This window comes from Pleuronectes platessa, chromosome 6, assembly GCF_947347685.1.
Source record: "Pleuronectes platessa chromosome 6, fPlePla1.1, whole genome shotgun sequence".
NCBI lineage: Eukaryota > Metazoa > Chordata > Actinopteri > Pleuronectiformes > Pleuronectidae > Pleuronectes > Pleuronectes platessa.
The window spans coordinates 19,645,406-19,656,013 of NC_070631.1; the positions used below are offsets into that span (position 1 = coordinate 19,645,406).

General features: G+C 42.1%; 1 pseudogene; it reads left to right on the top strand.

The window, feature by feature from the left end:
- Nucleotides 1–3,363: 3,363 nt before the first annotated feature.
- LOC128442285 (tripartite motif-containing protein 16-like) lies at nt 3,364–5,411 on the top strand (annotated as a pseudogene).
- The last annotated feature ends 5,197 nt before the right edge of the window (nt 5,412–10,608 follow it).

Genomic DNA, 10,608 nt, shown 5'->3' on the forward strand with positions numbered 1-10,608 from the left:
CTGTTTTCTTTTTAAACAAAGATGGCGCCGGATAACGTGTGAAAACTCGAGGCTTTAACACACCAGCTCACAAAGCAATGGATGACATCCCTTGGGGATATTTAATGATAAATTAATGTTCTGGACAAATTGAAATTGGGACTGGATGGTGGTGCTAGATGTGAAGTTAATAAACCACAAAAGAGACTTCAATTAATCCACATGTAGGCATGAATGCCAAGAGAAAATATATTCTCTATAAGTCAAGGGGCCATTGAAGCCAGTAGTTGCATCATCTGGACACAATGAATGTCCGTATGCAATTTAAATGCATTCAGCAGCTGTCAATACTTCAAATATCGGGGGGAAATCCTTATCATACTGTGTTGATTCCCTTCAACTGAAAGTTCCTTGGTTCATTACAGAGCAAGTAGGATAAGCTTGTAGGTAAAATGTGTTTCTGCTGCATTTTCTATACGTGACAGGAAGGTTTTGCCGTCTCCATTAACAGATGATTTGTTTCATTATTAAAGCTAAAACGTCGAGTGGGCCCTCATCCCCTATACTCCGTCATAACTCTCATCTCTAATAATAACCGTATTCGAGTTTCCTCAACAACAGCGTGCAGCCTTGCTTGTGCACAACGATGTTCCTTTGTAAGTTCCAAAGTTAATGCTGCATCATTTCTATTCTCTGATCCTGACCTTTTCATGTCTGCTGTGGCTGTTTGTTTAAATCTGTGACCATCACAGGATTAAAGTCTTCTCACAGGGTCAATGCAAGTTGTCGATTCACTCTGCGGCGGCAGAATCACACTCTGTGAATGATTTATGAGCAGAAACTCAAGAACAGTAAACACAGAATTAGAGCAGAAAAATATTTTACCATTCATGTATCCTCACATTTCTAATGTCACAGAAGGATGGCCATAATTACATCTGCACTTATAATGTGACTGCTGTGACAATAATGTATAACAATTAGAAATATAAGATTCCATTTATCATTGTGCACTTATGCTCTTGGACTATGACAAGCCATCCTGTTTTACTGTTTATTTCAGCTTCAGTTATGTTTCTGTATGAGGGGAATTTATATGCATTAAAAAAAAAATCAAATAGATTGTATTAATTCAAATATAAAACTTTTTACTTGAAAGTGTTTTATTGTCCTTAATATAATTTGACACACATTAGAGTCGCTCGTAGAGCTTGCATCTTTCTAAAGTGAAAGATATAATCAGAATAATAAAATAAAAATAAAAACTGGACCCTGGTTGTCATTTTACACTAAACTGTCCAAACAGAACAATGTGATGTATTATGAAATTACATTTAATATTTTCTCATTTCTCTGCCTAATGTATCAAACCCTCCAGCAGTGACACTACACTTTATAGAGATATAGTCCCCATGTGCAGGAGGGACCGTGCATTTAAAAGCATTCAGTCTTTAAATCATTCATGGTCAATGATCCTGCAGTGGCAGCTACAGAGTAATGTCAGGAACACACCGGGGGCCGAAGCACCGCGAAAGGCTGTCCGCGTCCTTTTCCACGCCCATGTTAATCGGCAGGGACGCGCCGCGGCCGGCTCGCGATCTGCAGCGATGGTTTTGGTGTCTTTTTTTCGCTAGCCTCAAAGGAATCTGGCCATAAATCCCACTGTTAATAGATTTTAAACGACATAAATTATATATTATACATGATTTAAACGATCAGATATGTCTCCCATACTTTTGTGTTAGGGTTAGGGTTACCTGCTGTTCTCCTGGAGTTTCAATTTCCCAAATTTTTTCCCCCACACGCTGGAAATTTTCCCATCTGCCCATCCACTGTAATTGTTTTTTTTTAAATTTGTTACTTATTCCACATATTTGTCAGTTGTGTCTAAACAGATATACACACACAAGCACACAGAGAGACAGACACAGAGAGAGACAGACAAAGAGAGAGGGAGGTGGGGGTGGGCTGGGGTGGCTATAGGCTTGCATAGGTCAGTCACTTGTGAAAACAATCATCATTTACCACCGAACCCCTAAATTGAACAGATTACTAGTCCCTAGTGTCCTTGACACTCTTCACCACACCCAACAGGAAGTCGGCCATTTAGCAATGAAAATTAAATTTGGCGTGATTTTTGGCGTTTTACATGACATAACCCTAACCCTAACACTACATTTCATTTAGCTGACGCTTTTATCCAAAGCGACTTACAATAAGTGCATTCAACCTCGAGGGTACAAACCCAGAACAACAAGAATCAAGAAGGTACAATTTATTCAAAAATACTATAAGTACTATAAGTAAGTGACATTTAAGTGCTACTAAATTGTTAGTTTCAAAATGTTATTCAAAGTATAGTCGGAAGAGGTATGGAGGTTTTGACAAGTGCTATACAATTCGTACTCCTACAGAATTCTTGCGATCGACTTCAAATTTGGTTGATGTCATGTTAGAGACTTTGTGATTAAAAGTTAAATTTGTGTATGAGGTTTTGCCTTCCAATTTGCCTCACACTACACATGTAAATTAAAGGTCCTGCCCTGAACAGCTCCATATGATAAAATGCATTAATAGTCATAGTGCCCCCAAGCTGTGCCAGGAAATGCAATGTGAAAAAATGTTCAAGTGTTCCCGCTAGCCAGTTCATTCGATTCATGCGAAATTGTGTCAGGCGAGCTTAAAGGAGTTGCTAATGCCATAGAATAAAACGTGTGAGTTTTCAACGGGGGGCGTCTCCTCGGCCCCCCCTAAAACACATTTGGACCAAAGTCAACAAATAATAATAAATAAAACAGCAAATGGTTTCTATCTAATTGGAAAGTTAAGTTTTGTGAGTCTCTCTCTGCTGTCTTGTAACACAAAATCACTTAATACATTTATTCAGCTTAGAGACAACATCAATATAGATGGAGAGTGTGTCTGGACCTGCTGTTGCTAAAACTTTGGACCTTTGACGTATTTCCACCTACTTTGGTAAAGTTGTAGTCAATAAATTGCTACAAGAACAGTGGCATCTCTGTTTAGCATTGCTATCATGGAGTTATTAACCATCTTATGTAGAATTTAAGGCAAGGATAACAATTTACATTTCTCCTTTGGTTTATCACAGTTTCAGAGACACTATCAGTCACACTGTAACTGATACTGGGAATACACTCTTTGAGCTCTTAACTATCCATAGACCCGAAGATCATGCATATGGATCTGATAGAGCTCATGGAGCTTTTCTTGATTAATTTTAAGTCCAACCCGCCCGAGAGCTAACAAACTATCAACTTTCATAAACCAGTTTCTATCGCGTTGAATAAATCACAAACAGCTTTAGTTGCTCTCAGACGGTGTGGTGGCAGTGAGAACTGCCCCCAAACACCTCTGGCAACTATGACAGCTGCCTCCAAACAGTGTGACATCAGCAGCAGCCGCCTTAAACAGTGTGGCCTCAAAGACAGCCGCCTCCAAACTGAGTGGCATCACTGCTGAGGAGAGTTGACACCATAATGTTGCTTTATTTAATAATGTATTAAAAAGTGGTCAAATAGAGGAAGGGAACGAGAGCAGAAGGAGCAGAGATCTGTTTCTGTTCAGAGGAAGTGAAACTGTTCTACAGTCACTGGCACCAGGTCAAATGGCGCATCAAGAAAATCCACTGGACAGAAAAGATTCTGCTGTTCGATCTGTCTGGATCTAATGAAGGATCCAGTGACTATTGGCTGTGGACAGTGGACACAGCTACTGTATGAGCTGTATTAGAACCCACTGGGACAATGACGATGAGAGAGGAATCTACAGCTGCCCTCAGTGTAGAGTCAGACAGACCTTCACTCAGAGGCCTGTCCTGGTGAAAAGCACCATGTTAGCTGATTTATTGGAGGAGCTGAAGAAGACTGGACTCCAAGCTGCTCCTGCTGATCACTGCTGTGCTGAACCTGAAGATGTGGCCGGTGATTTCTGCACTGGGAGAAAACTGAAAGCTCTCAAGTCCTGTTTGGTTTGTTTGGTCTCTTATTGTGAAAAACACCTCCAGCCTCATTTTCAATCACCTCCATTTAAAAAGCACAGGCTGGTAGAGCCCTCCGTGAAGCTCCAGGAGAACATCTGCGCTCGTCACAATTAAGATTAAGATACATTTATTTATCCCAAAAACATGCACAGGCACACTCATGCAATTGCAGGAAAATGTAACCTCTACTTTAAACCCATCTGGTGCAGGACACACAGGCCAGTGAGCAACCATGTGCGGCGCCCGGGGAGCAGATGTTGGGGGAGTAAGGTGCCTTGCTCAGGGGCACTAGACAGGGTAGGGAGAATCCTCTTGGATTTTTGGACAGATCAATCCAGGTTCGTCTTTTTGTTTTTTCTCCGTGGAGTCAAACCAGAGACCTTTTCTGCCCATGGTCCAAGTTTCTGCCACTGGTCCCCCGCCTCTCCTCGATGAGGTGATGAAGATGTTCTGCCGCACTGATCAGCAGTGTATCTGTTATCTCTGCCCTGTGGATGAACATAAAGCTGCAGCAGAAAGGACTGAGAGGCAGAGAGAGCTCGGGCTAAGGAGACAAGCAATCTAGCAGAGAGTCCAGGACATAGAGGAAGATGTGAAGCTGCTTCAACAGGAGGTGGAGACCCTCAATGGCTCTGCTGATAAAGCAGTGGAGGCCAGCGAGAAGATCTTCACTGAGCTGATCATCTGCTGGAGAAAAGAAGCTCTGATGTGAAGCAGCAGATCAGATCTCAGCAGGAAACTGAAGTGAGTCGAGTCAACGAGCTTCAGGAGAGACTGGAGCAGGAGATCACTGAGCTGAAGAGGAAAGACCATGAACTGAAGCAGCTCTCAGACACAGAGGATCACAACCAGTTTGTCACCACTCCTCTGTCAACACTCAGTGAATCTACATACTCATCCAGCATCAGTGTCCGTCCTCTGAGGTACTTTGAGGACGTGACAGCAGCTGTGTCACAGGTCAGAGGTCGGCTACAGGACATTCTGAGGGAGACAGACAGCGATTTTACAGATTGTGTCTCAAGTGGATGTTTTACTGCCACAACCAGAGCCCAAGACCAGAGATGACTTCTTACAATATTCACAGGAAATCACACTGGATCCAAACACAGCACACAAATATCTGTTATTATCTAAGGGAAACAGAAAATTGGCATTCATTATAGAAACACAGTCTTATTCTGATCCCCCAGACAGATTCACTCTTTGGCCTCAGGTCCTGAGTAGAGAGAGTCTGACTGGACGTTGTTACTGGGAGGTGGAGGTGGAGAGGAGAAGAAAAGCAATGGGTTGTGTAGGTGTCGCACACAAGAATATCGGCAGAGCAGGGAGGTCACATGAATGTATATTTGGATCTAATGATAAATCTTGGTCGTTACATAGTGTTGGAAACCCTTATAAGTTTGGTCACAACATTAAAAGCAGCGAATGAGATTCTGTGTTTCAAGCTTCAACTTCTTTTGTCTCCATGTTTGTTGCTCCAAGTTCGTCGTCTTGACGTTCCTGCTCCGCAGATCAGCTGTCAATCAAACACTGACCCTCCTTTATCACAGATACTTAGTTCTCACCTTTTCAAGACAGAAATCTACAAGTACACTTGAAGCAGATTGGAGAAAAACTAAAAGGACAGAATGGGCCCTTAGGCCTCAACAGGAAAAGGAGGGGCAAGGAAGATAATAAAGTTGACACACCTGTGAGGAAAACAGAGAGGGAAACTCAAACAAAGGAATATGGAGTGTAAACAGGTGAAGGAGGGTGACTGTAGGAAGGGGGAAAAAAACAGCTAAACAAGTTAAAGAAAGTTGCCCAAGAACTGGATGGATTGATGGCACCAACGTCCGGGACCCTGAGGAACAGAAGCTAATCCCTGGAGCCGGAAGTGGATTTTAAACCCATCTAACCTGCTCGGATCAGAACGCGATTCCCTCAGTCCTGGATGGAACAAACCAGATAAGTCCACTCCTGACACTCTCCTGGCTTCACCGAGCTCTCTTGGCTCTGGAAAATCCCCCCCCTCATCTTCCCTCTACCTGGAGATAAAGGCCCTCCAAAACAGAGAACAAACATTTCCCTTACTGCACCTTTTCATAGGACCCTACTCCCCTCTCCAACAACCCCCCCTCCCCCCACCCCCCACACCAACTAACCCTGGAACATGAACTCTTAATGAAAGTTTCTTCCACGTTTTTACTGAAGGGACAGTTAATTGTTCTTATTGTGAAAAGAATTTGATTTCATGGAGTACTGAATATTTTGGTTTAAAAGGGTTATTTTTCTGTTTATCTATCGTACGTATTTGATTTGATGTTACCTTGAGTAAATAATATAATTGAAGAGATACTGATAACCTAATTTATGGTTTGTGATTTATTTTCTTTGGATGTTTTGTGTAGTTAGGTAAATGAGCTATCCGGGTTACCTGTCGTTCCGGGATATATTATAAATGTTGGCAGGTGAATAATCCCTGTCTGGAGCCCAACTCTTATATTGTTTCAATTTAGAAAACCTACGCTACACACTGACATGAATGTGTCTGAAAGAACTAATGTTGTTTTAAACTCGAGCGTCAAAGGTCTTTTATGTGTAGAATCCTCTTGTGTAGAGGACGTGATGCTTTTTATACTCCTGGTTTCTTTTTTACAATAAGAAAACAATAAGAGGCTTTGTGTGGAGACCAATACCACCACAATAACCCTGAGAGTGACAACACGGGGACCTCAAGGATCACCTCTCCATACCTGCATGTGAAATAAACTTGATAACAGGCCTTTTTCAGAGACGACAGTTTGACTTTGGCTCTGTTCCATTCATGTGTCCCAGTGAGCCATGACAGTGAGACGATGATCCAGAAGGCACCACACCAGCACCCTGAAACTTAAACAGCTAAATGGAACTCAACCTTATATAATTTAATTATTTACATCTTTGTTTATTTCTACTGTGGCAAATCAAATGATCTGATGTGAAAAAGGCTGATTTATGCAAACGTCTTCCTGCAGCCAAACCATTTTTGTTGCTGTTGCAGCACATTGGAATCTTCAATTACACACTTAACAAAGATTCTATTCATGTGCTACTACAATTTATTGTAGTACAATGGATCCTTGAATCATTAATGAACAGGCCATCCATTGTAGCAAGTGCTCCACCAACAGCACCAGCAATGTTGGCACTCGCAAAGCTGTGCACCAAGTGGCCCCATAAAAACCCTTGTGGAACAACCGACTGGAGCCCGTCGGCTCGGGCCGTGTTAGTAAAAGAACATTTGAATTGATATTTGGGTTTGAGTCAGGGAAGGTCAGGTCGGCTGGGCCATCTGCCTGATATCTTACACTGCATAAGCCTGTATCAGGGGATAACCTCAGGTTCGGGTCGGGCCCGGTTAGATTTCTCTGAGGCTTGGACGAGTTGGGACGGGAAATTACAGAACGGGCTGCATAAACCCCGCCTCCTCCATGTTAGCAGATAGTTGTGATTGATGGCTAAGACTGATCCTGATCACGACTACACCGACTCTGGCTCCGAATTACATCATTGGATAGTGGGAGGAAACCGAGATGCGTCATTCATCTTTTATATACAAAACTACATGTTGCATAATAACATTGCAATAATCATATAGAGGGACTGTGAGACCCCCAAACTGCATCCTGTATTTTCAATTCTTTCTATCTAAATACAGCAGGAACAAACAATAACAAACATTTTGCTAAAGTGAATGGGTTGTTTTTTTGTCATAGAAATACTGCATGTTTTTATATATTCATATATATTAAATTTAGCAAAAAACCGTTGAAAGGTCTTGTTTTAAGTCAGTCTGGAGTTGGTTCTTGTCATCATCATGCCCCCATTTGACTACATCATGTTTTAAGTGGTTTTCTGACTTATTCTGCCAACCAGATTATTAGTTAGTAGAACAAATCTAAACATGCTGACTTTTATGAGAGCTTTCATGACCGATATCTGATATTTGGTGCAGTACTTCATTGAACCAATCAGTCGTCCAACCTCTCATCAGGAATGTGAGTGTAAATGAGGTGAAGAAGCCCCCACCACGACACACACTGGAGGGAGGAAACCCAGCGGACCAACCAGCAACTTATCCTTAACAATGAGCATACTTGACTAATCATCTGTGAATAAAAAACACCCTGATTTGCTTTTCATTGCTGTCCAGTCGGGATAATAGAGTGCATGGTTTCCAGTCTGCTTTGCCGAGAGGAAAGAAGACGATTATAGAAACTTGCTGTGCTTGCAAGTTATCCTTAGTCCAGTAATTGGGAAGGCGGCGGTGTGCTTTGGTGAATGTGAAGGCGAGCTGCAGCCGCAGTGCCACTTGTACCGAGCCAGAGAAATTCCTTTATATCGGCTCTCCTTAAATGTCTGTTGTTTTGCACTTTTTGTAGGAACATCCTCCAAAACATGTCTCCTCTTTGCTCAAAATGGGGAATCCTGAGCAGATGATAGAATACTGCTATCATAATTTCTATGAAAGGTAAACACATTATAGCATTTGCAGCCTATTAACTTTTTGTTTACACTATTTTCTTCAGCAAAACTATCCTGAGAAAATCCCCAGTTCTCTTAAAGGTAGTTCATCTTTTTGGAAAGTATTTATTTTCAGTCAGACTTGCTGCTTTGCCCCTGTTTCCAGTCCTTATGTTACAGTTTTTCTCAGTTGTTAACACACAAAAAGCGAAAATTCGGCACAATTTGCACAACCTTCACTTCATGCACCAATCACTCGACCCAATTTGGCACTACTTCACACTTCCTTATCTGCATTAGACTCTGACTTTCCTTCTTTACACTCTGATGTCAATTACACATCACCTTGTTGTCAAAACACTACACACAATGTTCAGTTGTTGCACACACTTCTCAAGTAAAATCTCAAAGCATCAACCTACAACACACAAATACTCAAATCTCTAAACATTCAGGTCTGTTGAGCAATTTCACAGCATTTACACAGCCGAACAGGAGACTGAAACTGTAGATATGGTTCGTGAGAACAACTCTATCACATTCAGACAAATAAAAACTAGGATCCTGGCTGACCATGCTACATTTAGAAACGTCCAGACCGTCATTGGACTGTATTCTTCAAAGGAATGCCATGCTGATGAAACAAGTGTACAGGGTCCCATTCGAACGGAACACAGGCATCAAGGAGTTATGGCGAGAGTTTGTGCTTGTAAGTACCAACATTCAGCACTGACACATGCATGTATTGTACCTGTAATCCAATATTGTTCCTTTTCTACAGTGTCTCACTGTAGCCCACTGTGTTGACCTCTGTGTCCATACTGTAACTTGCATTCTCATGCTGATCCAGGAGCATGACACAGCTCATTGTTGTACCAGTACATCTTTATTGATGAGGTGGGATTCAACCTGGTGAAGAGGAGGTGACGGGGCAGAAACGTCATTGGCCAGCGGGCCATTGTTGAGGTCCCCGGCCAGCGTGGTGGGAACATCACAATGTGTGCTGCAATGAATCACCATGGGATGTTGCACCGTCATGCCGACCCAGGGGCTTATGACGCTGCCTGTCTCCTCGTCTTCCTGGATGGCCTGCATGACCTGCTGGTACCACCTGACCAGACAGATGACCCACAGTGGATCAATCACGTTGTCATCCGGGACAATGTGAGCTTTCAAGTGCGGGAGTGGTTCCAGGACCACCCACATTTTTCCATTCTATACCTTCCACCTTATTCTCCTTTCCTGAATCCCATTGAGGAATTATTTTCAGCTTGGAGGTGGAAGGTATATGAACGGAACCCGGGTCCCACTGCTCCAGGCCATGGAGGAGGCTTGTGGCGACGTGAGTGTCGAGGCCTGTCAGCATTTTGTGTGTGAGGTATTTAGTTTTCTGTGTGCAGTTTTGAGAAAGCCGTTATTGTTATGAAAAACGTGTGTTAACAATTGTGAAAAACTGTAATTTTTGTGAAGGGGGGGGGGGGGTTGAGTAGGCCGGTTTACAGTTCTGTACTCTTCTCTGTGTGTACCGAAATAAACCTTTTTATGCTGCATATTTGTGTGCTGTTTTATGTTTCACTATGAAGAAATTAGGCCTAAACTGAAACATTTTACAAAAGGAGAAATGGCTCATTCATTCATATGGTGTGTTCCATTTTGATGATTGTGTTTTCAATTTTGCACTTCAGTGTGCTGTAAATGCTTGGTAGTGTGCAAGCAAATGCTTAGTTGTGTGTTCCCAATGAATGGTATGTGTGTGTCATTTGAAAATATGGCTGTGTGTACCAAATGAAAACACGAGTTCCATTTTGTGAACAGGTAAGAGATTTGATGGCAAAGAGTCCTCTTGCAAAGGGAGTGTCAGGTTTAGCATTTTGTGTGTGAGGTTTTCAGTTGTCTGTGTGCAGTTTTGAGAAAGCCGTTATTGTTTCGAAAAACGTGTGTTAACAATTGTGAAAAACTGTAAATTAAGCTTAACAGTTGCCTGTGCTAGAGCTTTATCTTTACTGCACAGACCCGAGAATAGAATTGATCTTTTAATCTAACTCAATATGTCCCAAAACACCGGAATCTCCCTTAGATGTTTCTTTTTTCTCTTTAAATCCCTCACACAGTCGTTTTTGTAGCATCTGAAACCAAAACAC